Raw genomic sequence first — 25,468 nt, forward strand, 5'->3', positions numbered from 1 at the left:
AGAGAATAGAACTTAAATCTAATTCTAAGTTCAGTGCCTGTTTCTATGCCTATCTACTTTTAACTAACCACTTAAAAAAATTTATTTCATTTTGAAATGTACCATTATAAAACAAAGTTATCTGATCCACTCTTGCCTTCTAGTGAAGTTGCATCAAAATGTGTGACAACACAAGTTCATTAATTCCTTGAAAACTCAGCTCATGGCTCATTTCCTCCTTGTGTTAACACTGAGCCCAAGTGTAAGATCATGGATGCCTCAGGCTGATGTGCTTCTGGAGGTTTTTGAGATAGCAGAGGTGGAAAATTGGTGATAGCCAGTATCTTTTGCATGGCCTGGCAAACTGAGAGTCTGGAAGATCTTGACAAATATGAGTTATAGCAGAGAAATCTTACCTGAATTTCCTCTTCAGAGCTAAAGCCTGGAGTCAGCTGAGCTGAGTCTGGATGAGGTTGGGCTTGGTTCACTTCACCTACAGAGGCAGCTCTCTCCCTGAGCAGAGAGTGCGTCCCATTGAGTCATAACGGCAATCTATTTACTGAGTCAAGAGAACTCTAGGCACAGGGGGCTCATATGGAACAAAAGCTTCCAGAGCACCTGAGGGGTGAAGATGGTAGCTTTCCGTTCATCCAAACCATCACCCAAAACATCCAACAGCAAACGATGATCGGTTCTGATTGCCACTCCTCTGCTAACCCTTTAGTGGTCTCTAAATAAATCAATTGCTTTCCAGCTGTTTCCCATTTCTACTAATTCAGCCTGAGTTTCCCTATGTGATTCCAAAGGGTGAATAATGAAGCATTCTCTTAAGAACCTCATCTTAGCTGAAGTTTTGCAGAGGATGGATGTAATTCTCTCCCTCCACAGAAAATTCTATAGCTGCCAGGTCTTCGTACAGAACTTAATGAATGGAGTTGAGTGAAGTTTTTGTTTTGTTTTAGAAAGCCCTGAAAATTAAATCAAAGCCAAGCAATACTATTGTTCACATCTAAAGATTGGTACATTTAATCACTTCTTTACTTATTCATTTACTGCATTGATTGACCTTACAGTACGTTTATGCCCTACAATCAACTTCAAAAGCCTCAGAGGCTGACAGCTATAAATTATAAAGTCACTTCCATGGAGCGATCGCCCCAACAAAGCTCGCTCTCCTATGCTTTGCAGCCAAACTTAATCCTATTGCTAAGGCAATGCCAGGTGTCTGTAGCATTATCCGAAAGTGTTTGAAGGAAGGGAAAAGCGCATAAATACACAAGTATTCACAGGCCTTTTTGTTTTGTCAGTAACTGGACCAATACTCCTTTCGCTAAACCTTGGAGCTTGGAAGACACTAGAGCAAATTTGGAAATGGGTAACTGATTTCAGGGAACAGCATACCAAAGGATACTACAATGTGGAGCATTTTTCATGCTTGGGGGGAAAAGTCTGTTTCCTCCTTTAAAAAGTTCACAAATATAAACAAGATCATGTTTAAGTCTCACGCAAAATACATATTTAAGTGTCTACCTGTTCTTGAAATCAGATTAATTATTAGATATAGCTAGTTTGACAGAGGTCCTGATCCCCAGTGACTTAGAAAAATATACAGGATGCACATCAGTGAGGGAAGGGAGCAAAGTAGATGCAAAAAAGTAATGAATATCATGTATTTTCAGTATACATAGGTCAATGGTTAGGTATATTTACTGGCAACCTGTAAAATGTGAACAACTTCCTGTTTAGATGGTATTTTCTATGAGATATATATATTAGGTAATTGTGCAAGTCAGCATTGTTATTTAAAATATCTCCAGGGGCCTGTCCTGTGGTGTGGTAGTGAAGTTCGTGTGCTCTGCATTGATGACCCAGGGTTCACTAGTTCAGATCCCGTGTGCGGACCTACACACCACTTATCAAGCCATGCTGTGGCAGGCATCCCACATATAAAGTAGAGGAAGATGGGCACGGATGTTAGCTCAGGGCCAGTCTTCCTCAGCAAAAAGAGGATTGGCAGCAGATGTTAGCTCAGGGCTAATCTTCCTCAAAAAAAAATAAATTAAGGGGCTGGCCCCGTGGCCGAGTGGTTAAGTTCGAGCACTCCACAGCAGGCGGCCCAGTGTTTCGTTAGTTCGAATCCTGGGCGCGGACATGACACTGCTCATCAGACCACGTTGAGGCAGCATCCCACATACCACAACTAGAAGAACCCACAACGAAGAATGCACAACTATGTACTGGGGGGCTTTGGGGAGAAAAAGGAAAAAAATAAAATCTTAAAAAAAAAAAATAATAAAAATAAAAATAAATTAAATATCCCCAGCATTCATTCTTTATTTCATCCAACATTTATTGAATACCGTAATACTCTTGGTCCTCTCAGCTAAATCCTGACCTCTTCTAATCTTGTCTTTCTCATTGAATGGTGTCATCATTCATCTTGACGTATAAACCAGAAATGAGAGTCCTCTTTGAAATCATCCTCTTCTTTTTACCTCATATGTCAACACATCACCAAATCTTGTTGATCTTAATCCTGAACTATATCTCAAACCCATTCAATTATCACCATCTCCTCTGTCACCAACCTAAACCAAAATCCTCTAGACTGAAGCAGAACAATAACCTCTTGAATGGCCTTCTTACATTCACCATGGTTTGTCCAACAAGTTCTATACTCAGTAGCCATAGTGGGAGATCCCTACTCCCCCTACCGAAAAAACCTTTCGGAGTTATCCTGTTGTTCCATTAAGATAAAGATCAGAGCCTTTAACGTGGACCTACATTTCTGGATCCTACTTCAGTCAAGTTTACAGGGCTTCTTTCAGGATCTTGCTCCAACCTGCTGAGGGACATTTGCACATGCTTTCCCCCCTCAGTCTGTTAATCTCTTACTTCCCCTCTTGATGTAAGTCTTCTTTGGAAGAGTCTGAGTTAGTCTGAGTCAGTTTGCTTTGTTTGAACTCTCTGGGGCCCTGTTGCCTTTGCTCAGAGCATTTTAGCCCAGACTTTTATTAGTCATTCAAAAATATGAATATCTATATGATGCTCATCTCCTATCAAGTATCTGTAAGCCCTATGCAATCAGTGAATGTGGCTGCTTTTGCTCATCGTTGCATTTCCAGCAACTACCATAGTGCCTAGAACATAGTAAATGCTCAGTAAAAACTTGAGGAAAGCAGACAGGTAGGCAGGAAGGAAGGATTTAGAATATGTGCATGCAACCCCTCACCTTACTTCCATCACAGTCAGTCCAGAGGAAAACCAGTGGATCCAACAGGAAGGCTGGTGGTAACGTAATGATAAAACAGATAGAGAGGCATCAAAACCTGAAATACTCTCACTTTCTCCCAGACCTAATTGTAGAATCATCAAATGGTAGGTTTTTCTTGCCAAGTCTTCCCATTATCCTTCCATACTGTAGGCTTATCGTCTGTGCAACTGTGCCTTTCTTTGTTATTCCGGAGCCTACCTGGGACACAACACACACTGATGCTGTCTTGTGCATTCCAAGGATTTTGGTACATTTATAAAAAGATATTGACAAATACTTTTTTTGGACAAGCAGAGAAAATCCTTTGGCACTCACATGTTAATAAAGCAGTAGAGGCCAGGAAATGCATTCATGTGGCTTCCTTAATGTCAAGGACTGAGTTTGGAAAAAGAGTTTATATGCTGAGTAGAATGTTAGATTATATACTCATTATTCTAGAAACGCCCAAACATATGGGAAAGGTAAACTTCAAGATTTATCACAAAACTTAGATTTTTAAAGTTTTTTACTAATTCAAAAAGCATTGGTGAAAATATTAAAAGGTTTTCATTTAGAGAAAATACCATCTTTCTGCAGAGAGCTCATTTTTCCCTTTCTTTCTGATCGTTCTCCTATGCAGCAAACGAAGTACACTGCAGAAAACAAAAAGAGGAAAAAGGTGCTCAATCCTGCCTTTCGCCTCTTCAAATGAAATACCCTCTTCAAACTTTATTTTATTGTTCTTATTTGGAAGCTGATGGGTATACATTTTTGGATGTAGCTCTATTTTCTGGGTTCTGTCTGTAATCAGTTTTAGCCCTCAAGAGCTTACATTTGTGAAGCATTCTTATTTCTTAATTATGGACATAGTTTCTTTGAAGTACATTTGGAATACACTGCCTTGAAATTACGTATCTTTCTTTACATTTTTGTTTTTGTTTTTTAATGTATTCAGAAAATAGGAGTTTTTTAAACTTGCTCATATTTTTTTCCAAATGTAAATTACACATTTCAAATTGTTCTTAAAACTTACAACTTATACATGCATATAAATGCATTTACTATAAGGATAATTATCATTATGCCAGAAACCCTATTGAACACAAGTTTCAGCAGAGTCTGAACACTGACTACCCAAAGTTGCATTCCTCATAGTTACCCTTATATAACTCACAAAAGATAGGAAACAATTCTGTTACATTGAAAAACAAAAAAAAAAAAATCATCTTTTGGAAAAATTAATATTATGCTCCTTTAACCAATCCAGAACTTGGAGGAGATGATTATTGGAGCCCCAGGTTCAAAGTTATCTACATTTTCTCAGCTTTGATCATTGCATTTGACACGTGTGAATGTGTGTAGTGTACTTTTTCCTCAGCTCCTTTCCTTCATCCTGCTTTTTCTGCTCTCTCAAGCCCCACATCTCGACTAAACACACTGGCAAGACTTTGCTTTGTCTTCAATGAATGTTTAAAATGAACGGTATTCTTGCCTTTGCCAAAGTATTTATGGAAACTACTTTTGATATCTAAGTGAATTGAGTTTAAATCATATTTCACTGTAAGAAAACAGCCAAGTAATCATGTTCTAGGACGTCATCACTCCCTGATAATCCTGCATTTCATCGGGGTAACAACTCCTAAGGTAACATTAATAAGAATATGTGGTGCTCTGCTCTATCCTTAACTTTTTATTTACTGCGGGATCAAATGTTAAAATACTGTGGTTTAAATGTTAAGGTTTAAATGAATAAATAGGTCAACAATATATGTTACATTTTTTAATAATCAAAAAACAATTGTAAGTCAAAGATAATAAAAGATGATAAAAGGAAGTATAAAAATTCACCCAGAGAAACCATTTTCATGGCGCTGCTGAGTCCTGCTCACAGTTGTTCACACAGGACCTTATGTAATCTTCATTAAGTGACAAGATGGACAATTTCTTGAACTACAGTTTTGAAAAAGACGATCAATAGCCACCATTTACTGCATGCTCTCAGTATAGAACAGTATTCTAGGCAATTTACAAATGTGACCATATTGCTATCTATTCATTTGTTTTCTTCCCACCCCACCCCAACCATTCATTTTCTCCTGCAGATCGCTTCATTTCTCCCACCACCCCCAAACAGATGGATGTAGAATGTGAAACTGTGGGAAGCCCAAAATATTGCACCCCAACTCCACTGTTTACTACCTTGAGGATTTGTACTTTCTCTTCTATGTTCTCTGAGCCTCAGTTGCTGCATAGGTAAAATGGGAATAAAAATACCTACCTCATAAAAATTATTGTGAAGACCAAATCATATAATGTGCCTCCAGTGGTTGATACTTCAGATTTCAGAATTTCTTTCTCTTCTAGCAGACAGATGGAAGAGCTGATATTTTGAGGGCAAACTCTAAGTCTATACAGGGGAGAGAAGTAGGGGAGTAGGGGCTGGGGAGGAGGACAGCAAAAGTATCCTGAAAAACAAAAAGCAAAAAACTCTTTAAGTATGTTCAAGTACTTAGAGAAGTTCTTGGTTAAGATAAGTTTCCTGTACCAGAAAGTGTGGGAGAAGCAATTTTTGCCCTGACCACCTGAAGGATAGATTGTCCAGATGTCAACATCAGCCATAAAGAGACTCAGCCACGACCCAGTGGAACATGTGATTTTGGATAAAACTGTCCCCAAAGACCATACAGAACATGTGATTTTGTGAAACACAACTTATTCTGTGGCTTAGGTTCCAAAGACGTGAAAAAGTATCAGGAAGAATTATATTTAAGAGACAAGGCGAAAAAGAAGGCAATGTTTAAATACTATTGGAATTTATCAGCCACCAACTAAATAAACAGAGGCCACTTCACATCATTCTTGAGTATGGCTATAAAAACCATGAGAATGTAGAATCCTTTCTACCCTGAATTCGTGCTAAAGCTTTCCTGGAGTGTGGAAGAAGCCATGTTTGGGTGGCCAACTGGGAATTGCAATGATTCTCATCACCCCTCATGTTGTGCCAGAACCAGAAATGAGGGCTTTTCTTAGGGACAGCTTGGTTGCAAGCTACAGAAACCCATTTAAGCTAGATTCTATGGTAGGTGGCTAATCGTCAGGACAACCTCTCAGTTATCCAAGGGCAAGGAGCAAAGTTCAGCCAGGTCTCAAGGCTCCATGATCCCCACTTCTCTGCACACACCTGTTTTATTCTCCTACCTTCCTCTGCAGATTCCATTTCTCAGAGCCTCTTGGTTTCTACTTCTCCATGCCTTCAATGGCTCTGGTTTGTCATTATGTTTCCTTTGAATCCAATTAAAAATGTTCAGCTTCCAGAGACAATAAAGTAAACAGAGAGGCAATCCCATGTTCATAGTCAATGTCACGAGAATTCGAGTTCTCCATATTGTCTCAGCTAGGTTTTGTGAATGTCTGTTAGATTAAATTCTCAAGAAAGACACCATAATTGGCTGTAGTTAATCTCTATGAGTTCCCTTAGGATCAGGTTTCCACACTGATCTATCATTGTGGCCAGAGGGTCAAGATCACCTGTATTAAATCCGACTGTTCCTAGGATCATCCTTTTAGCAAGAAATGAAGAGAGAAGGCAATTTTTAAAAGCGGGTGAGGGGCCATGGTCTGTTGAGACAAGTCCAAATGCCCCTAATAGAGCTTTAGCCTGCAGTCCTGCAGACAGCATTATCTGCAGTTCACAGCTGAGGAAACTGAGGCTCCAACATATTGATGTTCCTTCCCAATGTCACATACCTAGTAAGTTACAGAGATGACATTTGATCCCAGAGCTATGTATCTCTCTCACCCCAAAGCCCGTAATGCTCTTCCCATTTTGCCTTACTAGCTAAATATTCAGATGGCCTGCAAAGATAGGGACAATTAGTTTGGAGTCATAAGAACTCAGAAAAAATTAAGTTCTCTGAAATAGCTTGGAAAGAAGAGATGTCTCAGGAAAGCTCTTAATAAAAAATAAACAGTGCTTCTAAATGCTGTTAGAAACTATTAATTAGCAGGAGATCAGAAAGCTGTTCCAGAGCTGAAAATAGACAGGAGGTAGTGTATATAAGGGGGAGAATGGATGATACCCAAAAGGAAAATAAAGACACAGGGTAGTTGTGTCTACCTCATAATTTGGCCCTAAATCACTCCTGCCAGCATAGACTAATGGGTGCTGTGATTTTGCCAAATTTATTTTTTCATACAAAATGGGACACCTCAGACTCTGTACCCAAACCTAAAAGAAACACGGGAAGGAAGAATCCAGGAGAAAAGTATTCAGCAAGTCCTTGAGAATAGCAAAGAGCATTAAACCAACCATTGGAAATTGGCAGAACTATATAATAAAACCTTATTTCCTCTTTCTCCATGAGAAAACCTTAATGTACTTTTCTGATTTACAAAATTAAATTGGAAGATTTAGATGCTTTTAAGTCTTGGCTAGTTGCATTGAAATTCCTTTACCTTTTCTCATGCTGTTAATTTCCTGAAATTTTCTCCCTTGTTCCTTATAGCTATTTGACAGTTGCTTTGTAGATGGCATCTACCAGGATCATTCAGGGAACAGTCAATAGTGGCTTATCTGCAGCTTAATGTATTTTCACTTCCCACGTGCAGAACATGATAGTATGAAAATAAATTTGAATTTTCATAAAAATATAAGGATGCACTCTCTCAAGCTTCTATATAAAAACTTTCCTTTAGCCTTCTCAGCTTCCTGTGAAAGAGAACTAGAGTACCATAAATTCAGATAAAAAGTGATGATAAACAAGAAAACATTGTAATATGTTGGTAATAAAGTTTAGTAGAAAACCTTGATAAGTCAGACTGAGCCCTTCAACTATGACAGTCACGGATAATTCTAGAATAAATTTTCATGTTACTTGAAATGGAGTTTCCTTAGACATGGTGCGTTTTCAGGTTAGCACTCAACCTTTAAGCTGTAAATTTTTCAATTAAACCCGATGCCTGCCGTGGGGAGAGCTGTCAACACAGGTTTCCTCTGATTGGAAGATTAGTTGACATGTTTTGAAGTGTGGATATTTGCCATCTCAAATCTGCAAGGTTGCTGACATCTTTCAAAATTTAGTCTTTAAAACGCCTTCCTAAGCATATCCAGGACTGAGATTGCCCACCAGTTCTAGTTTGTGCAGGAGCAACACAGCCAAGTGCATCAGATGGATTTGCAGAAGACTAAGTAAATTACAACAAACTTCAAAAGCTCTGAAAAAATAATGGGTTACAGAGAAATGGCTTTGTTTGTTAACTTCTATTATTGAAGCCCCAGACTAGGAGTTAGAATTGAGTTAGAAAGTGCCTCTACGTTTCTCTGAAGCAGTACTATGTGAAGAAAAAGACGTGGCTTTTTTTCTGGGATATTTCAAGATCTAAAAAAGTAGTTCTGCTTTTGTTATCTGCCTACCTCTTTCCAAATGCCCGACACTTCCTTTTGGGAGAGCCTACTTTCCATTTTTTGTGAGTCTCTGTGTGGAATCATAGGTACTTGTGTGATTTTGCAAAAGAAAAAGATTTATACGTTAGTATCTCTGAATTAGTTAACCACAAATCTTTACAAATAAATACAGATGGCCTCATAAACAAATAGTTTGGGCTAGACCTGAAACATTTTACAAATGCTGTTTTGTCTCACTTTGATCTTGAGGACACCTCACTCTGAAGAACACACAAGATCTCAAACCCAGATTGGTAATTTATTTCCATTTCTTGTCAACTGGTTGGGAAGGAAACCATTATAGGTCATCTACTTGTCAATATCATTGACTATCAGTCTCTTTACCAACAGCCTGTGGGTTGTTTTCGGTCTTTTAAAACATGGATGACTTTTCTGTGTGGATTCGTACGAGTTGTTTGAGATATACAGATTGTAGTTTGATTTTAAAGGTAGGTGGGTGTTTTTGTTTTGTTTTATTTTGGTTTTTTTTTTTTTCCAAACACAGCTTTTTCTCTCCTAGTTGTGAGTGGATCGCAAGATGCCTTATTGAAACTGAGCCCTCCCGTAAACTGACTCTGTGTTCAGAGAAGTTGGGCTGGCCTCGTTTCCACATTGTAAACAATTTCTGAACCCAGGAAAGGTGCTGCTCTCCTCCAAGTCCTAATTGTGTTTAAGGGAACTTCTAACCCGTATTGACAGTGAGAAATTTGTCTCCATTGGGCTGACTGAAAGGAGATATTGCGCTGCTTCTTCCATGTTAACATTAAATTATTTTGGAAAATGAGTCACTGCTAATACTCAAGCCATCTAATGCATATTCCACCAACATTTGTTCTGTGATACCTACCATGGAAACAAGATAGAATCTGTATATATGACTCATAATCTTTTGCTAACTACCCTAAGGACCACCTGTGACTCCTACAGCCTCCCCAAAACATTCCTTTGTGTCTCTAGGAAAAAGGTCTGGTTTAATGTATCATTTGCTGTAGGGTGGTGATTCATCATTTATTTGCTCTCAGTACTCTCGAAAACACATTGTTTCCATCAATACTGAGCAAAGACTGGTTTTGCGTTGGAGGCATGCCGTCTCATTTTTAGATTAGTTTTGAGCCTATGAGCAATTTCAATAATACCAATGTGCAAAGTAGACTTCATTGAACACCCTTAAGCAACCCTGCTCAAATCAATCAAAAGTTACAATTTGCTGTGGAGCAAATTTAAATGTTGGAAAAACAGCACCATCTGCTGGAAAGGGGCAGGTAAGGAAACTTACGTTAGCCGAGTATTGGAGAATCCGAAAGCCAAAACCCTAGCCTGGGTCAAGTCCATGCATGTCCGTGTTTGAGTAATTCACGGATGAAATGGCAGTTACGTTATTTCAGTGATAATGAGGTATTATGGTTCAGTGGAAACAGCAGAGAATGAAAGTAGGCTTTTGGTCCTGGTTCAGCCTTCTTCACCTTTTTTTTTTTTTTTTTTTAAATCACTGGAACTTTGAGGAAATCTCTTCCTGAAGGGTTCCTTATATGGATCTTGGGGGTGGCGTAAGTTAGAGTACCTGAACTTCCTACCTCACAATAGTCAGCTGAGAGAATGGTTGCTAATGTGCTTAGTACCCAGTAAATCACATTAGAGCTTTAAGATCTAAGAATTAGTGTTAGCGTGTCAAATTTTAACTCAGCAAGATGTAGAAACAGCGCAGACTGATGAGTACTCTCCTACACTGCCAGAGAGACTGTTAATTGGGAAAGTAATTTGGCAACAAGAGAAAGAGCTTTAAAAACATTCATTTAGTTTGACTCAGTAATTGTACTTCCAGGAATCGATCCAAAGAAAGTCATTAGAGAAATGGAAATAAATTTATGGTCAAAAATTTCATATCAACATTACTTACGATGTTGAAATACTGGAAATGCAACTGGTGATCATCAGTAAGGAATAAATAAATCACATGACAGAATATTATGTGCATAAAATGTCATGTTTTGAAGAACAGATATGAAAAAATATTCACGATATAGGTAAAAAAATATATAGGATATGAAAATGGATGACCAGTGTGATTATAATTTTGGAAGAAAAAAAAGGAAGGAATCAAGGAAGGAAAAAAGATATGGATGGACATGCAACAAAATGTCAACAGTGGTTATCTCTGTTAACCCTGTCAGCACTGTTGACATTTTGGGACATCTTGGTTATAGACGTAGGTGGCTATCTTGTGAATTGGAGGATCTTTAGCTGCATCCCTGGCCTCTAGCTACTGGATGCTGTTGTACCATTTCCCCCAGATATGACAACCAAAAATGTCTCCAGACATTGTCAAAAGTCCTCTGAAGGCCAAGATCTCCCTCAGTTGAGAGCCACTGGTTTAAAGGAAAGTAGTAAAAAAATACCCAGTTATTTCTGTGCTTGTACATTACTAAGCTCAGCTTGATCAATAAGCTGGTTCTAGGAATCAAATGGAGAATTTCAAGAGCAACTCACTGGCTCTCCAGGGTCTTACCTAAAGAAGATTCTCGGGAAGCAGATTTGACATCTGGCAAGAAAAACTCATAGAAGGTACATATCTATGTTTGAACTGAAAACAGATTTTCTGACAAATGACCTTTAGGAACTTAGCCATCTTTCCCTGTGTACTAGCTACATTACTTTATAGTCAGTTATTGGCAAAAGAGACTCAGTTCTCATCAGTAACAGGTGATGATGAGTCACTTTTTTTTCTTCTTTGTACTTGCTACATTTTCTCTATTTTTATCCAATTAACATGAATTAATTTGTTATCAGAAAAAAGTTAAACGTGTTTTAAGAAATCCTTGGAGCAGGCTAGGAAGCAAATGCTCATTCTGGCTGCTGTTGTCCTGTAATCCTGTAATCCTGATGAATTTCATCTTCTCTTTGTATCCCTTCCAGCACTGTAAAATAGAACAAAACCTGCATATTTGTCATAGTAAATATGAACATGTATTGAAAAGTATTAAATGCCATGAAAATGAAAACACATAGTTACCTTAAGTAACATTTACCTTCAGATTTTGTTGTTGTTTTTTGGTGAGGAAGATTGGCCGTGACCTAACACCTGTTGCCAGTCTTCCTCTTTTTGGCTTGAGGAAGATTGTCCCTGAGGTAACATCTGTGCAAATCTTCCTCTGTTTTGTATGTGGGATGCCACCACAGCATGGCTTGATGAGTGGTGTAGGTCCATGCCCAGCATCTGAACCCGTGAACCTGGGCCACCGAAGCAGAGCACTCCAAACCCAACCACTACACCAGGCCAGCCCCATGCCTTCAGGTTTTCTAGGCTTCTTTTTCATTAACTAGTTTATGCAAATTGTCAAAGAAATTAATAAACAAAGAAATTTATAGGCTCTACTAAATTGTCCCTGGATAGGCACTATAATTTATAATAGACCAACTAGTCTACTCCATTTTGAAGGCCAAAGTCAGAAAGACCAATCACTTTAACTCTTGGTGGGCGTGATTTTTCACAAGGGGATCAATCGCATGTTTCAGATGAGCTCACAGCAAATGAGCTTTTGTGGAACATGTTTACAGAGTCCCTTCTCTTTCCTCAGGCCCCAAATATTACGTTCTATATAGCGTGCAGCTTACCTGCAAAACCCCCCTTTGAAAATAACATCTTTGGAGATCCAAGCTCAATATGTGGAAAGAAAACAAGACTGAGACAGCTTAGCTGCACAACAATAACTGAAATCAAATAAAAATGAGCAGGCTGTTTCCCTCTCCAATCTTTCAAAATGAAATTTTCTCACCAGTGGAATATCTGTTGTGTGTGAGGGTTTAGCCACAAGCTACGTTAAAAAGAGTTGTAGTGAATTCTGAAAGCAATGATTTAGTAGAAAAAATGGTAATCAAAGGAAAGTATTATGTATCTTCAAATAGCAGCAGAAAGAATATCTGCAGAAGATCTGTAGAGATACAGAAATGTAAAAAGTGACTTTCTGCTGTTTAAACTGCTTTTTTTTAAATAGCTTTATTGAAGTGTAATTTACATACCATCAAATCAATTCATTTTCAGTGTCCTGAAATTACAGAGCTGTGCAATCAGCACACCAGTTTAACTTCCTTTTGAGGTCTACCATATTCCATTGTCCAAGTCCAGCCTTAATAACATAATGCACGGAGACATGTGTGTGTGTTTGAGGACAGGATTTGGAGAGGTGGTATTTATTCAGAATTGAATCTCTTTTGGCAAGAATTGACGATAAAGGAATGTAGTGAATGCACAGGAAAAGATGCTTAGCTTCTTAAAATTCATATATCAGAAAATCTTCTTTCAATCTGCAAATAGATGTGTATCTCCTATGAGTTCTTCTTGCCAGGTGTCAAATCTACTTCCCGAGAACTTCCTTTAGGCTAGACCGTGGAGAGTCAGAGAGTTACTCTCCGTTTTCTCCATTTGATTCCTATAAACCAGCTTATTGATCAAGCTGGGCTTAGCAATGCACAAGCACAGAAATAACTTGGTATTTTTTTTACTGCTTTCCTTTAAACCAGTGGTTCTCAACTAAGGGTGACCCCTCACCCCATCTCAGGGGACACTTAACAATGTCTGGAGACATTTTTGGTTACCACAACTGGGGGATGCTAATGGCTTTGAATGGGTAGAGGCCAGGGATGCTACTGAACACCTCACAATGCAAAAGATCTCCTCTCCTCCCCCCCCCCCCAATACGCATAGCAAAGAACTATTCTGCCCAAAATGTCAGCAGTGCTGAGGTTGAGACACCCTCCTGTAAACTCACTTCATGTATCTGCTGGGCCCCACCATGGACAAAGTGTCAGGCAGAATCCGTATCTTCACTCATCACTTTACAATAACAAGAAGTCCTGTGGTCACTTTCAAGCACTTAAGGATCCACTCTAAGCAAATAATCAAATAATTCCAATCTCAACTGTCAAATGTCAAAACTACAACTGATTCTTCCTTCCTATCTTGCCGTGCTCTCTGGTCCTGCTATTTCCATGCCCTTTAAGGTCCAGCCCAGGTGGCCAGGGAATTACATGTCTTGTATGGTTGCAATTTGGGATCAGTGCTCTGGTTTAATGCTTGGACAATACGAAGTCTTTCATTCATGGGACACTTTTGCTGTTTCCTTAGAGATTCTCCTACACACTCTCCACCCCAACTCCCCAAGATTTTCTCTGACTCCCTTGATTCAAGCAGCGATTCTCCTCCTCTAGCTGCCTTCTTAAGATCCCCGCTTGGTATCTTGTCCTTCCACGGGTCATTCTCTCATGGGGGAGCTTTCATTCACCATTCCAGGTGCTCCTCTGAGAGGAGATCCCTTTTAAGACATCCTCAGGCCAGCTCCTATTCATGTAGTCCAGAGCTGGTTCCCAAGTGTGTCAGTTATCTAAGGCTATGTAATAAATTATCCCAAAACTTAGTTGTTTAAAACAGCAACACTTATTATCTCACAGTTTCTGTGGCTCAGGAATTCCAATATGACTTAGCTGGATCCTCTGGTCAGAGTCTCCCTCAGGACTGCAATCAAGGTGTTGGCTGGGGCTGCTGTCTCATCGTAAAGCTCTGCTTGGAAAGGATCCTCTTCCAAGCTCTTTCTTGTGGTTATTGGCAAGATTCACTTCCATGCTGACTGTTGCACAAAGGCCACTCTCAGCTCCCCGCCATGTAGGCCTCTCCATATAGCAACTCACGACATGGCAGCTTGCTTCATCAGAGAAAGCAAGAGAGAAGAACCAGAGAGAGAGAGAGAGAGAGAGAGCAAAGAGACTTTTGCCCTCCTGTGTTAGAAATATAGTCACCATCTGTGCAGCCTTACTTTTAAGAGGCACTTAGCAACCTTCCTAGTGGGCTGCTTATTGACCCACTTGGATCTATCGCTTGGCCAAGGGAAAAGCAACCTTCTTTTCCCAGTGGAGAATTGTCACAGCACCTCAACACCCTCTCCCAAAGTATCCTCTCTTGCAGACTGTTCATCATTGATCTCTTACATAGATTGTGGGAAGGGGAGGCCTGGCTAATTGCTGACTGTACCAATTCGAAGCTTGCTTCTTTGCAAACTCCACATGGACGAGCTAGCATCTTGCTATACAATGTGAAGGGAGTTGGCAGTCATTTATAATTCAACATTTAGGCCTCAGGAAAACTGAAGCAGAAAGTATTGTGTTTCAATATTCTGTTACCTTTTAATCAAAAGGCAGTAGAGAATAAAGAAGCAGATTATAAAATTGTATTTAAATGCACCGCGGAAAACAGAACTTGAAATGAGAACTGTGTTGAAACTAGAAGAGAGAGACTAGAACAACTTGTGAAGAAGATTACAGTCATTTGTTCAATGAAGAATAAAATAAGCAAAGAGTGAAGAGGACATGGGCATGAGAGAAATGAATCTACTTGCTAACACAAAATCAGTATGGGAGGTAATCAGACATTTTAGAAAGACTAAGAAAAAGCAATTTAGAGTAAAAGAGAAACATAGACATCAAAGGAAAGTGACCTGTATTTGCTTAGCAACACATCTCTGGCCATAGTGTGTAGGAATATTGAATTAAGAGTGTGCAACTTGTATTTGAAGAGTTTGCTAAAAATGAATCCCTAATACTGGTCTACAATAAAATTTTCATCAACCCAGAATGAAATAAGAAATAAGGATATTATAGTAAGCCTTTCATATTGATCCAATTCAAAGTACTGTCTTTTTCTGGTGTTATATTTTTCATATTTGGGAGTGTTAATATTTCCTCTTATTTATGAGATAATGTTGGAGTGTAGATGTCTGATTATTCAGATTGGGAATTTCATGGTTTTTTGTCTTAATCTTCAGGGATATGTTTGATGATGTATTGTAGTACTTTGTGATAATAATGAGCATATAGTTTTGGGAAAATATAGAGCAGCCAAAATCAGCTGTTTTAGCTCCTTGTTAGAGTTCTACTTAGAAGTTTGATAGAGGAGACTTTAAAATACCAAAATTATTGACATTTTTAAATGGTCTGTGATTTTCCATTATTTCTTTTCTTTCTATTCTATTACCACGTCATTATTTTCATTACTTCTGTTTTATTACCACAGCAGAAAACTAATAGGCTTTTCAAAGCACTGCCCCCACTCACTAAATGATGAAATGAAATTTTATTAAGCATCTACTATGTGCGAGGCACATGAGCATTGTGGGGGTACGGATATAAACAGGGCACTATGTTTCCTTTAAGAAGACTATAGCCCAAGGAGAACAAAGGCTTTTATCACACAAATGGTTTATTTAATTTTCTCTGCACAACCCATAGTAGGGATGAATTAATAAAAAAAAATCACCAAATGCTGCACATGGCATAATTTATTATCTAAAATAAATATATTGGTCTATTATGTCAGTTTTCTTTACCTAGGTTCCCCATTGGACTTGATGGGCCAAATAAGAGAAAGCTAACTATATTCTTGAAGGTCAGTTTGGTCAAAGCTGAGGAAAGCCTGTTCTGTTCTTTTGACCCCATCTAGACAAAAATATCTGCGTTGGTTGATGGACAGATGAACACCAAGTTAGACCTTCACGACTGAATATCAGTCACGGACATCCATAAATAAAAGATAAGGTAGAATGTGAGTTCTATAATAGGGAAATGAACAAAATATCCTGGGAGTTCAGAGGGATGTAAGATTAATTTTGGCTGAGGAAAGTGATGACAATAATTACATTTGAGCTAACCTTCAAGAAGCTAGCAAACATACATGAAGAGGTTTGGGTGAGGGGGAAGGACCTTCCAGGCTGGGGCAGACTCTGCCCAAATGTAAAGTCACTTGCCAGGGGCCGGGGGGTCGAGCAGAGGCCCGCCTCTAGACCAGGGCTCACAGTTTGACTGTAGCATCAGGGACCTAAGAAAAGCGGAAGTCAGGCTGGGAGAGGAGATTCCAACCAGATTGATGGAGAGCCTTCATTTTCATGCTAAGCAGTTTGGACTTTGTTTCTTGGCAAATGAGTAGCTATTAAAGAATTTTTCACTGAGAGTATAATAACCTGGTGCTTTAGGAAAATTACTCTTTTGACAGGACAGGTGATAGAATGAATTGGAAAAGGTGGAGGCAGGGAAGAGAGAAAGACACAGGCAGACACCTCCAGTGGGAAGGCTACAGTAACCACCCAAGAAAGAGATAATGAAGGCTCATATTTGATCAGTAGCAAGGCAAGTGGAAAGGAATGAAGGATCGAATCTGTAACACAACTTTTAAGTGTTTTATAGAAAATACTGTGTTAGTTTGAGCAGACCAATATATGTCTGCTTCATATGAAAAACACCTGAGCATCATCTTCCTGTAAAACTACCTTGGCATTACATATTTATCCCCTATTTTTAAGTGGGGACCTATAAAATTTATTTTTTAAACTCAAAACCCCCCAAATGAATAATCTTTGTACCCAAAGCTGACATTTCTGTTGAAACATCTCATTTTCTCTTCATCCAGTGGGTGCTCCTCTCTGAGCATCCCTTCAGATGGCTTCATTTGTGTCTGCAAAATGACCAAGCCCATACTCCCCTTCATTAGCTCAAGGCTAACAGTTTACTGCACTGATCTTTGTTTTGAAAATAACTTGCTTTTATTTTGCTCTGAGGGATGAGAGAAGGGAAGAAATGTACACAAGTAGGAAGGATCACAGGCTCATCCACCTACACCTCCTAGAACAAAGCAAGTGACAGCCACTGAAATGCTTGACTAGATGCATGGTCAGTTCCAAAACAGCAGCATGAAGATTTCAAAACAAAAGCAAGCCCCACTGATCTTAAGATAGAGATGATATTGGAGATGTGCTATTTCCTTCAAGACCACAAATCATTAAAGTAATATATTCTGATGATACTTCTTTTTCTGAGACTCTGAATGTCTTGAAAATTATTTGAAATATTTTAAGTCATTATTACAGACTTTTAAAAGCATAGTCATTATTTGATTGTAACTACTGCTTAATCCATGACCTTTAATTGTCACACTACACATGTCTGTTCTGCTTCAGCATCTATCACTTTAGGAAGTCTATTTTGATGCATCATTTTATTCCTCATTGTGGCTTCAGTGACTCTAAGAGATATGAGATAAGAGATTACGGTGTTTTTCAGCCATCATAAGAGGCCATGATCTAAGTTATTTTGCCAAGGGAACATGGTGAGAAGTCTGTACCTTTATTTTTCTGTTCTTTGAGCTAGTCTTTCTCATGACCAAGAACATATTGGTGCACTGGGGTCTATGTATGGTCTGTGGCCATCACACAGAGGAAAGCAAGAACTTGTAAGCTTGACAAGTTTTATGTTTTCAAGACTCTGATAGAGAAGCCAATATTTTACCCCCGGGAAAATTTACAGAGAAAAACAATGAGTTGCTCAGAGTGTCACAGAGACTTAGGAAATTCATTTTAAAGCTAAAAGAATCTAATTCATCCAGCAATCTGGTACAACCTACTACCTTTATGCTGGCACTATGAGACATCACAAAGTCTAGTCTAGAATGGTTAGTACTTGATAACACTAACCTATTCATTCATTTAAATCATTGATTATAATCATTGGTTATTTGTGTCTTTTCCTGCTGTAGAAAGTCATTTTAGCAACAGCTATTTTCCCTCTACTCCTTTGAACTTGGACATTGTAGACAAATGTACATGAACTTGATGACCTCATCCTCTCAGTCGTAGTGGTGATGTGAAAGGTGTCACACCTGGAGGAACAGTGATCTTCACCAGTGCAGTGAAAACAAAGGTCACTACACTCTGCATTGATTAGAGCACTGACTTGTGACCTCCCTAGAGACTCAGAGGGTGCCGTAAATCATTTCTGGATGAGCCAAATAAGCCTGTTGGAATAACTCTGTGTATAGGCAAAATTCAGAGTTCATACCTCTGAATCACGTCAAAGGAACAGAGCCCTGGTAAACAAAATCAAATATTAAGGAAGATGACTCATCACAGATTTTGAAAAGAAAAAAAATTCTGTTTCTACCATTTTGTTTTGGGTTTGGCAATTTCACCATTAGAGTAAACATAAGCTCTACTCTACATTTATAGGTTGCCTAATTAGATTTTATTTGACAAGAACCCGTCTCATAGATTGGATGACTATGTAACCAAGTGGTTGCCTGGGAAGGGATGGATTATAAAGAAAAAGAAGGAAACTTTTGTGAATGGTGTAAATGCGTGTTATCATAATTATGGTGGTGGTTTCATGCTTGTACATACATGATGAAACTCATCAAATCATATGTGTAGTTTATTGAATATCAGTTGTATCTCAATAACATTGTAAAAATAAAAAAGAGAGACTGAGCAAGAGAGGGAAACAGAGACGGAGAGAGGGACAGAAAGAAGCAAATCTAAAGTCCCACGCACAGTGGGTGTGGCCTCAGAGTTGGTGCCCACTGCATTTTACTTTGCTTCTCTTTCTCATTATTTATTGTTTTTTTCCAGCCTTTCTTTCCAAGTCTGAGATCTCAAACACTTGTTAGGGGTCGATGTCCGTATTTGTTTTGGCTTCCCATCCACTGCTCCTTTCACTGAGTAGTGCTTTCTAAATACTTTTGTTGATTTTCAGATAAGCAGCCCAAACATGCTTTCGCATTTACTCTGCTGGGCCGCCCCACTCTCTCCTCACTCTCCTTACCCACTGTCTCTACTATCTGAGAAACTAGACTAAGAAATTCCAATTTTTTTAGCTGCTTAAGATTACTTGCTTTATCAAGGCTGTGAGGCAGCTATTTAGAATACCTTAGAATTGCTGTTTTCAATTCTTTATCAAGTATACAATGATCTTTTTCAATATATTTTACCCATGAAACTGTTGTTTTGTTTTCAAATTTTAACTTTGAGAAACTGTTTAACGTCTAGCAAATAGTTTTGACTTCTTACCTTTGGGTAAAAAATACTAAGAGAATTACAAAGTGCTTGGAAAACTGGAAACCAACATAATGATTCTCAGGGAAGATCACATTAATCCTTTGAAATATTTATTGGCCCCTTCTTTTTCCCTTTGACTTTTCCTGACCATTCTGGCCACAAAGATTTTCCTCACATTAACCTCTGATTGAGAAGGTCATAGAGGTGTTCACTTTGATTACTCTGACTCCACTCTTACTCTTGTCTGGTTAGACATCATTCTGTTGTCTAAGACCAAAGCCATTTCCTTTATTTCTGTACCTCGATCCTCACCCCTGGCTACTCAGTCACTGTCCATCCAAGCTAGGTCCATCATGGCCAGAAAGTAGAGAAGGGACATGAGATATCCAGGAGATATCTGTTAGTCCTAGGGAGGCAAATGAGGAGAAGGGGTGATGGGATATGATGAGGCTTGTTAGGAGAGTGTTGCCATAGTGAGCAAGAAGAGATGAAGGCATGAACTAAGACAGTTGCATTGGCCATGGGGACAAAGAAGAGAAGACAGATTCAAGGCATATTTAGAAATTGGAATCAATAAGACTAGGTGCCTTTTAGATGGTAAGTGGGAAAGTAAATAACAGTGGGGAGACTTTTGGCATCCAGGTTTCTGTTTTAGTCGCTGATAGACTCATACTGGTGATGCTTATTAATAGACAGTAGAGATGAGGCAGTTTTCAGTAGAATCCCATGAGTTCACGTTTGGACATATCAAGTTAAAGATGCTGTTGAAGCATCTAATCAGAAACAACTAGTAGATGGTTGAATATACAGTTAAAAAATTTGTAACAGACATCTAAGTTCAACATAAGGATTTCGGTGTCATCAAATTTTAGTTAGTACTTGAAGTACCATCTTGTATGAAGTTACCCAGGAAGGGAGTATGGAATGACATAAATGAAGAGAGGGCCTAAATGGAGCCTGAGGGAACACCGGTGTTTCTAAGGTGGTCTGAAAAACAGGACCTTGCAAAGGAGCCAAAGAAAGAATGGCCAGAAAGGGTCGAGAAAAACCAAGAGTAATTGATCTAAAAAAATCCATCCTAAAATGTGAGCTGTAGGACGTTACTCCTGTGATTTGATCCCCTCAGATGGTACTCATTGATCAAATAAGTTCGGGGAATGCTGCTTGCCATATACCCTCCTTGAAGCAATCCTCTAGTAAGGAAGATTATGTATCTAGGGATTTCCTTATATAATCTAGGGATTTCCCAATATGTCGGGCCACAAAGCAATTTTCAGACAGAGTAAACTTCATTAACATCCAATAAGACTACTATTCCTGAAACATGCTGTAGAAAAGAGCTAGTGTAATAGAAGTCAAGGTAAGAGAACTTCATGCAAAAGGACGTCCTCCATTTCCATTGCTGTAGCAAAGTCAAGGACAGATTAGGACTGAAAGCCATCTATTGCAATTGGATCTGTAATGGTTAAGAGCTCACACACAATAACAGCAATGCCTCATAGGACTTCTCACAAGATAAAAATAGTAGTTGTATGCAAACTGCTTAGACCAGTGCTGGGCCCATAGTAAGTACTCTTAGCTATCATTTGGTGACTCTTTTTCATGACTTGGCAATTTCAGTTGCACGTTGTAGCAGAATTTCGATTTCTAGAAGATGAAGAGTGAGTAGAAAGTGATAAAGCAATAATCAAAGATTCAGTTTCTATGGCATGTCTTTCTATTAACATTATAATTTTATCAAGTTTTGTTCTGTAGTTTAATAAACTTTTAAATTAAACTATAACAGGTAGAAAGTACATAAACCAAAAGTATACTGCTCAAAAATTTGACCCAAAGTGAACATACCCATGTAACTATCAACCAGGTCCAGATAGCACCTGAAAAGCCCTACTCTTGTGCCTTCCCCGTCTCTATCCATACCATCCTCCCTGAAGATAACCATATCTTGACTTCTAACACCCTGATTAATTTTATTTATTTTCAAACTTTATATAAATAGAATCATGTATTTTGTGGCATATGACATATTTTGTTTAGCATGTGGGTGAGAATCACCCACGTTGTTGTGTGTAGCAGCAGTTTATTCTTTTTCACTGCTGCATAGTATTCCATTGTGTGAACATGCCACAACTTATTTGTCTATTCTACAATAGAAACTTGGGTTGTTTCTAGTTTGGGACTAGTATGAATAATGATGCTATACACATTCATCTACATGTCTTTTTTGCCTAGGAATGGGATTGCTAGATCATAGGGTATGTGCACATTAGACATTAGGAGAAAATTCCAAGTAGTTATATCAATTTATACTCCAAGTGGTGGCAATTTACACTCCATCCAGCGTTCTAAAGTTCACTTTTTTCAACACTTCATATTGTCAGTCTTTTTATTTTTAGCCGTTAGAGTAGGAAGATACCCATATTTCATTGTGGTGTTAATTTTCATTTTCCTGATGACAAAGGAAATCAAATATATTTTAATATGTTGATTGGCCATTTGGATATCTTCAAAGGACCTCATCAAGTCCTTTGCCAGATTTCCCATTAGGTTGTGTATTGGACCTAATTTATATACCCCCTATAATTAACTCACTCTAACCCTCGCCATTTGGGCTCTAGTTACTTGTTCAGTGGACAGCCCAAGCTGCCAATGCTGCTGCCTGCTTTCCTAACACCACAGGTTGCTTAGGGCTCTCTCAGAATAAGGGCTGGGCTTCAGCATGGCCTCCTTCATGAACATCATGCTGGGTCTGCAGCAGTTCTGGTTCCCAAGCCCAACCCTACCAGACTGTGGAGGATCTGGCTTCTTCTACCACCTCCCTAGAGGTTCCCTAAGGGCTACTTGGAAAAGCCGGGTGACTTAACCTGGAAATGTAAAAAATGTAATACCCTATTGTGGAGTATTTTAATAATGTGAGACAGGAGCTAGAAGGAAACCAGCCTACAAATTCTTCTTCCCTTCTCTCCACATACTCCTCTCAGCTAGGTGTCTCTCTATGTCCTGTCAGGAAACTGAGCAATCGGCTATGTTGTTTTATAAAGCTATGGGTAGCTAGGTATTTGCTTTCTCTTCTTCCCTGCCTCTCTTCCCTATTTCCCTTCCTCTTGCTGCCCTGGAATTTTTATTCCCCAATAAAGCATTATCCCATTAGCTTTCCCTCAGGCTCTATATTTTAGGGAATGTAGGCTATTGATTTATAGGAGTTTGTATATATTCTGGATACAGATTCTTAATTGGTTATGTGTATTGCAAATATCTTCTCCTATTACATGAATTGCCTTTTAATTCTTATAATGGAGCTTTTTGATGAATAGAAGTTCATATTTTCAATGTACTGCAATGAATCAATCTCTTTTACTTATGATTCATGATCGTGTCCTAAAAAATCTTTGCCCACCCCTAAGATATAAAAATACTTTACTGTCTTCTAGCTTTATTTCACATTTCATATTTATATCTATAATCTACCTGGGATTGTTGTTTGATGATGGGAGATAGGGGTATTTTATTTTTTTCTATATGAATATTCAATTAAAACAGCACCATTTATTCTTTATCTACTGCTCTGAAGTGTCACATTGGTCATATATTAAGTGTGGGTCTGTTTCTGGACTCTGTGTTCTAAATTTGGTTCCATTAGTCTATTTGTCTATCTTTATGCAAATATCATGCTGTCTTAATTACTATAGTCTTGTAATAAGTGTTCATATATGCTAGTGTGAATACTCCAAATTTGCTCTTTTTCTTCAAGCGTGTTTTGACTACAGTCATGCGTTGCTTAATGACGGGGATATGTTCTGAGAAATGCACCATTAGAGTTTTCATCATTGTGTGAACATCATAGAGTGTACTTACACAAACCTAGATGGTAAGGCCAACTACATACCTAGGCTACATGGTACTGATCTTATGGGGTCACCATCATATACGGGCTCTATAATTGACCGAAACATTGTTATGTGGCATGCGACTGTATTTGGAGCCCCGGAATTTTAATTGAAATCCTATTGAAGACAGATCAACTTGGGGAGACCTGACATTTCCACAAGAGCGCATCTTCCAATCCATGAACATAGTGTTTCTCTCTGTTTGTTTAGATCTTCTTTAGTTTCTTTCAATATGGTTATGCTCACATCTATGCCCTCCTGGGTCTTGGCCCCACAAGTCCTTGTTGCCTTCATAGCTTCCTGATGTCTTCAAAAGTTTTACATCTATTTTGATGAACTCATATAGTTGTTCTTGGTGGGAGTATTGGTCCGAAACCAGCTGGTCTGCAATTGCCTGAAGTGAAACTCTCTCTACCTTTCAATTTAAATAGTTAATTATTATTTGCTTAAAGAGTTGATTCCCATTATTTTCAGTAGTTATGTTCTATGAAGTCACCATGAACACTGAATTAGCAAATATGGAATCACTACTCTTAAGGGAAATCCAGCGCTGGGTGCCTGTGAGCCTCTGCTCACAGCGTTTCCATCAACTGATCAGTACCTAACCTTGTTTTCAGTGTGTTTCTGTTTAAAGTTATATTAGTTCATATATACTGCTGATTTATTTAACACTGGACTCATGGCTGATGCACTATAACTCATGCCTGGGTGAAGCTTATCTAACACGTGTTTTCTTGGTAAGGCGCATCACGGCCCTCTTGTACTCAGGAACACTAGACGGCACTTAAGCACGATGTTTAGAGGACATTTTTAAAAATAAATCACCAGCAAAAAGCAGAAAAATATGGCACTAAATAGACCGTGAAAAGTTTACAGTATGAGAGCTGAAACAGGAAGGCAAAGCATCGCCTTGTTCGACCTCAGCTGAAAATGTGTCTGGCAAGTCAAATTTTTTGCCACTCTGCACATGTCCACGAATGACCGTGAATGCTCCATGAGTATTGATTTTGAGGTTACAAGTGAACTCTAATGGGTAGGCAAATTAAAAAATGCAGACTCCATGACTAACAAGGATCAGCTGTATTCTTTAAGTAAAATTATATTGTTTTCAATAAACTGTGCTATAAATTAAAGTACTATAAAGTCCAAGAATAAATAATAAATGTATCCAGCTCTCATACATTTGAGTGTGTCCTAGTCCAATTTAACTCCTCATTTATCCCAGATTCTCTACCCTTCCTGTTCTGTATCTGAACTTTTTAAAAGCATCATTCTTACCACCTTAACTGAATATTTAAAATCTCCATCTAAATGTTACTCTCTTGGTCTGGAGGATTCTTCCCCAAGCTTCCAGGAACTCCCAGGACTCTCCTGGCATTTACTTCCCCGACCCGGAACAAAGGGATGACACTAAGTTAACCCGCCAGAGCTCAGCAGCCATCTTCACCCTTGACTTCAGCACATTCTCAGAGCCCAGGCCCAGCGAAGGACCCTTCACCTGGCCCCTCCCACAGGCTTGTAGCAGAAAATGAAACCTATGAGCCACTCCCATTCTAAGATTTTCTTTTCTTGTACCTCTTCATTTCTCGTCTGTGATAGATATAAACTCCAAAACCCCTGGTTTCTACTGGGATCCTTTGTATATCATAGGAAATAGCTTCTGATTCACAAGACTTCCTCTCCTGAATATTATTACAGAAATAAATATTCAGCAAAAGAAGGATTACTTAAGTTATGAAGGGAAAAACAGGATCACAATTTTATTGTGTCTTCCTGTGATCTGTTATTGTTAGTCTGTGACTAGAGAAAGAAGAGGCTTCTCAAACAAGAAATGAATCCCTTATCAGAATCCAGGTCCTAGACATGGAGGATGGTATATCTGTGTATTGATCATCCTCTAGGCTTATTAGCTGTAGAGACGGCAAATGGTTATTCATTGCATTTCTCGTTTCCAGGTATTTATAAAATATTGCTTATATTTAAGGTAATAAATCTTGTTGCCCTATTTATACAGTGGTATGCTACTCTTCAGAGTAATTAA

The 25,468-nt window shown here is 38.7% G+C and overlaps 1 protein-coding gene across 12 annotated transcripts in view; it reads left to right on the top strand.

Moving 5' to 3' along the window:
• TRPM3 (transient receptor potential cation channel subfamily M member 3) overlaps window positions 1–25,468 on the top strand; it is a 502,456-nt gene that overhangs the window by 173,534 nt on the left and 303,454 nt on the right. The window lies entirely within an intron of this gene.

Source organism: Equus caballus, chromosome 23 (assembly GCF_041296265.1).
Source record: "Equus caballus isolate H_3958 breed thoroughbred chromosome 23, TB-T2T, whole genome shotgun sequence".
Classification (NCBI taxonomy): domain Eukaryota; kingdom Metazoa; phylum Chordata; class Mammalia; order Perissodactyla; family Equidae; genus Equus; species Equus caballus.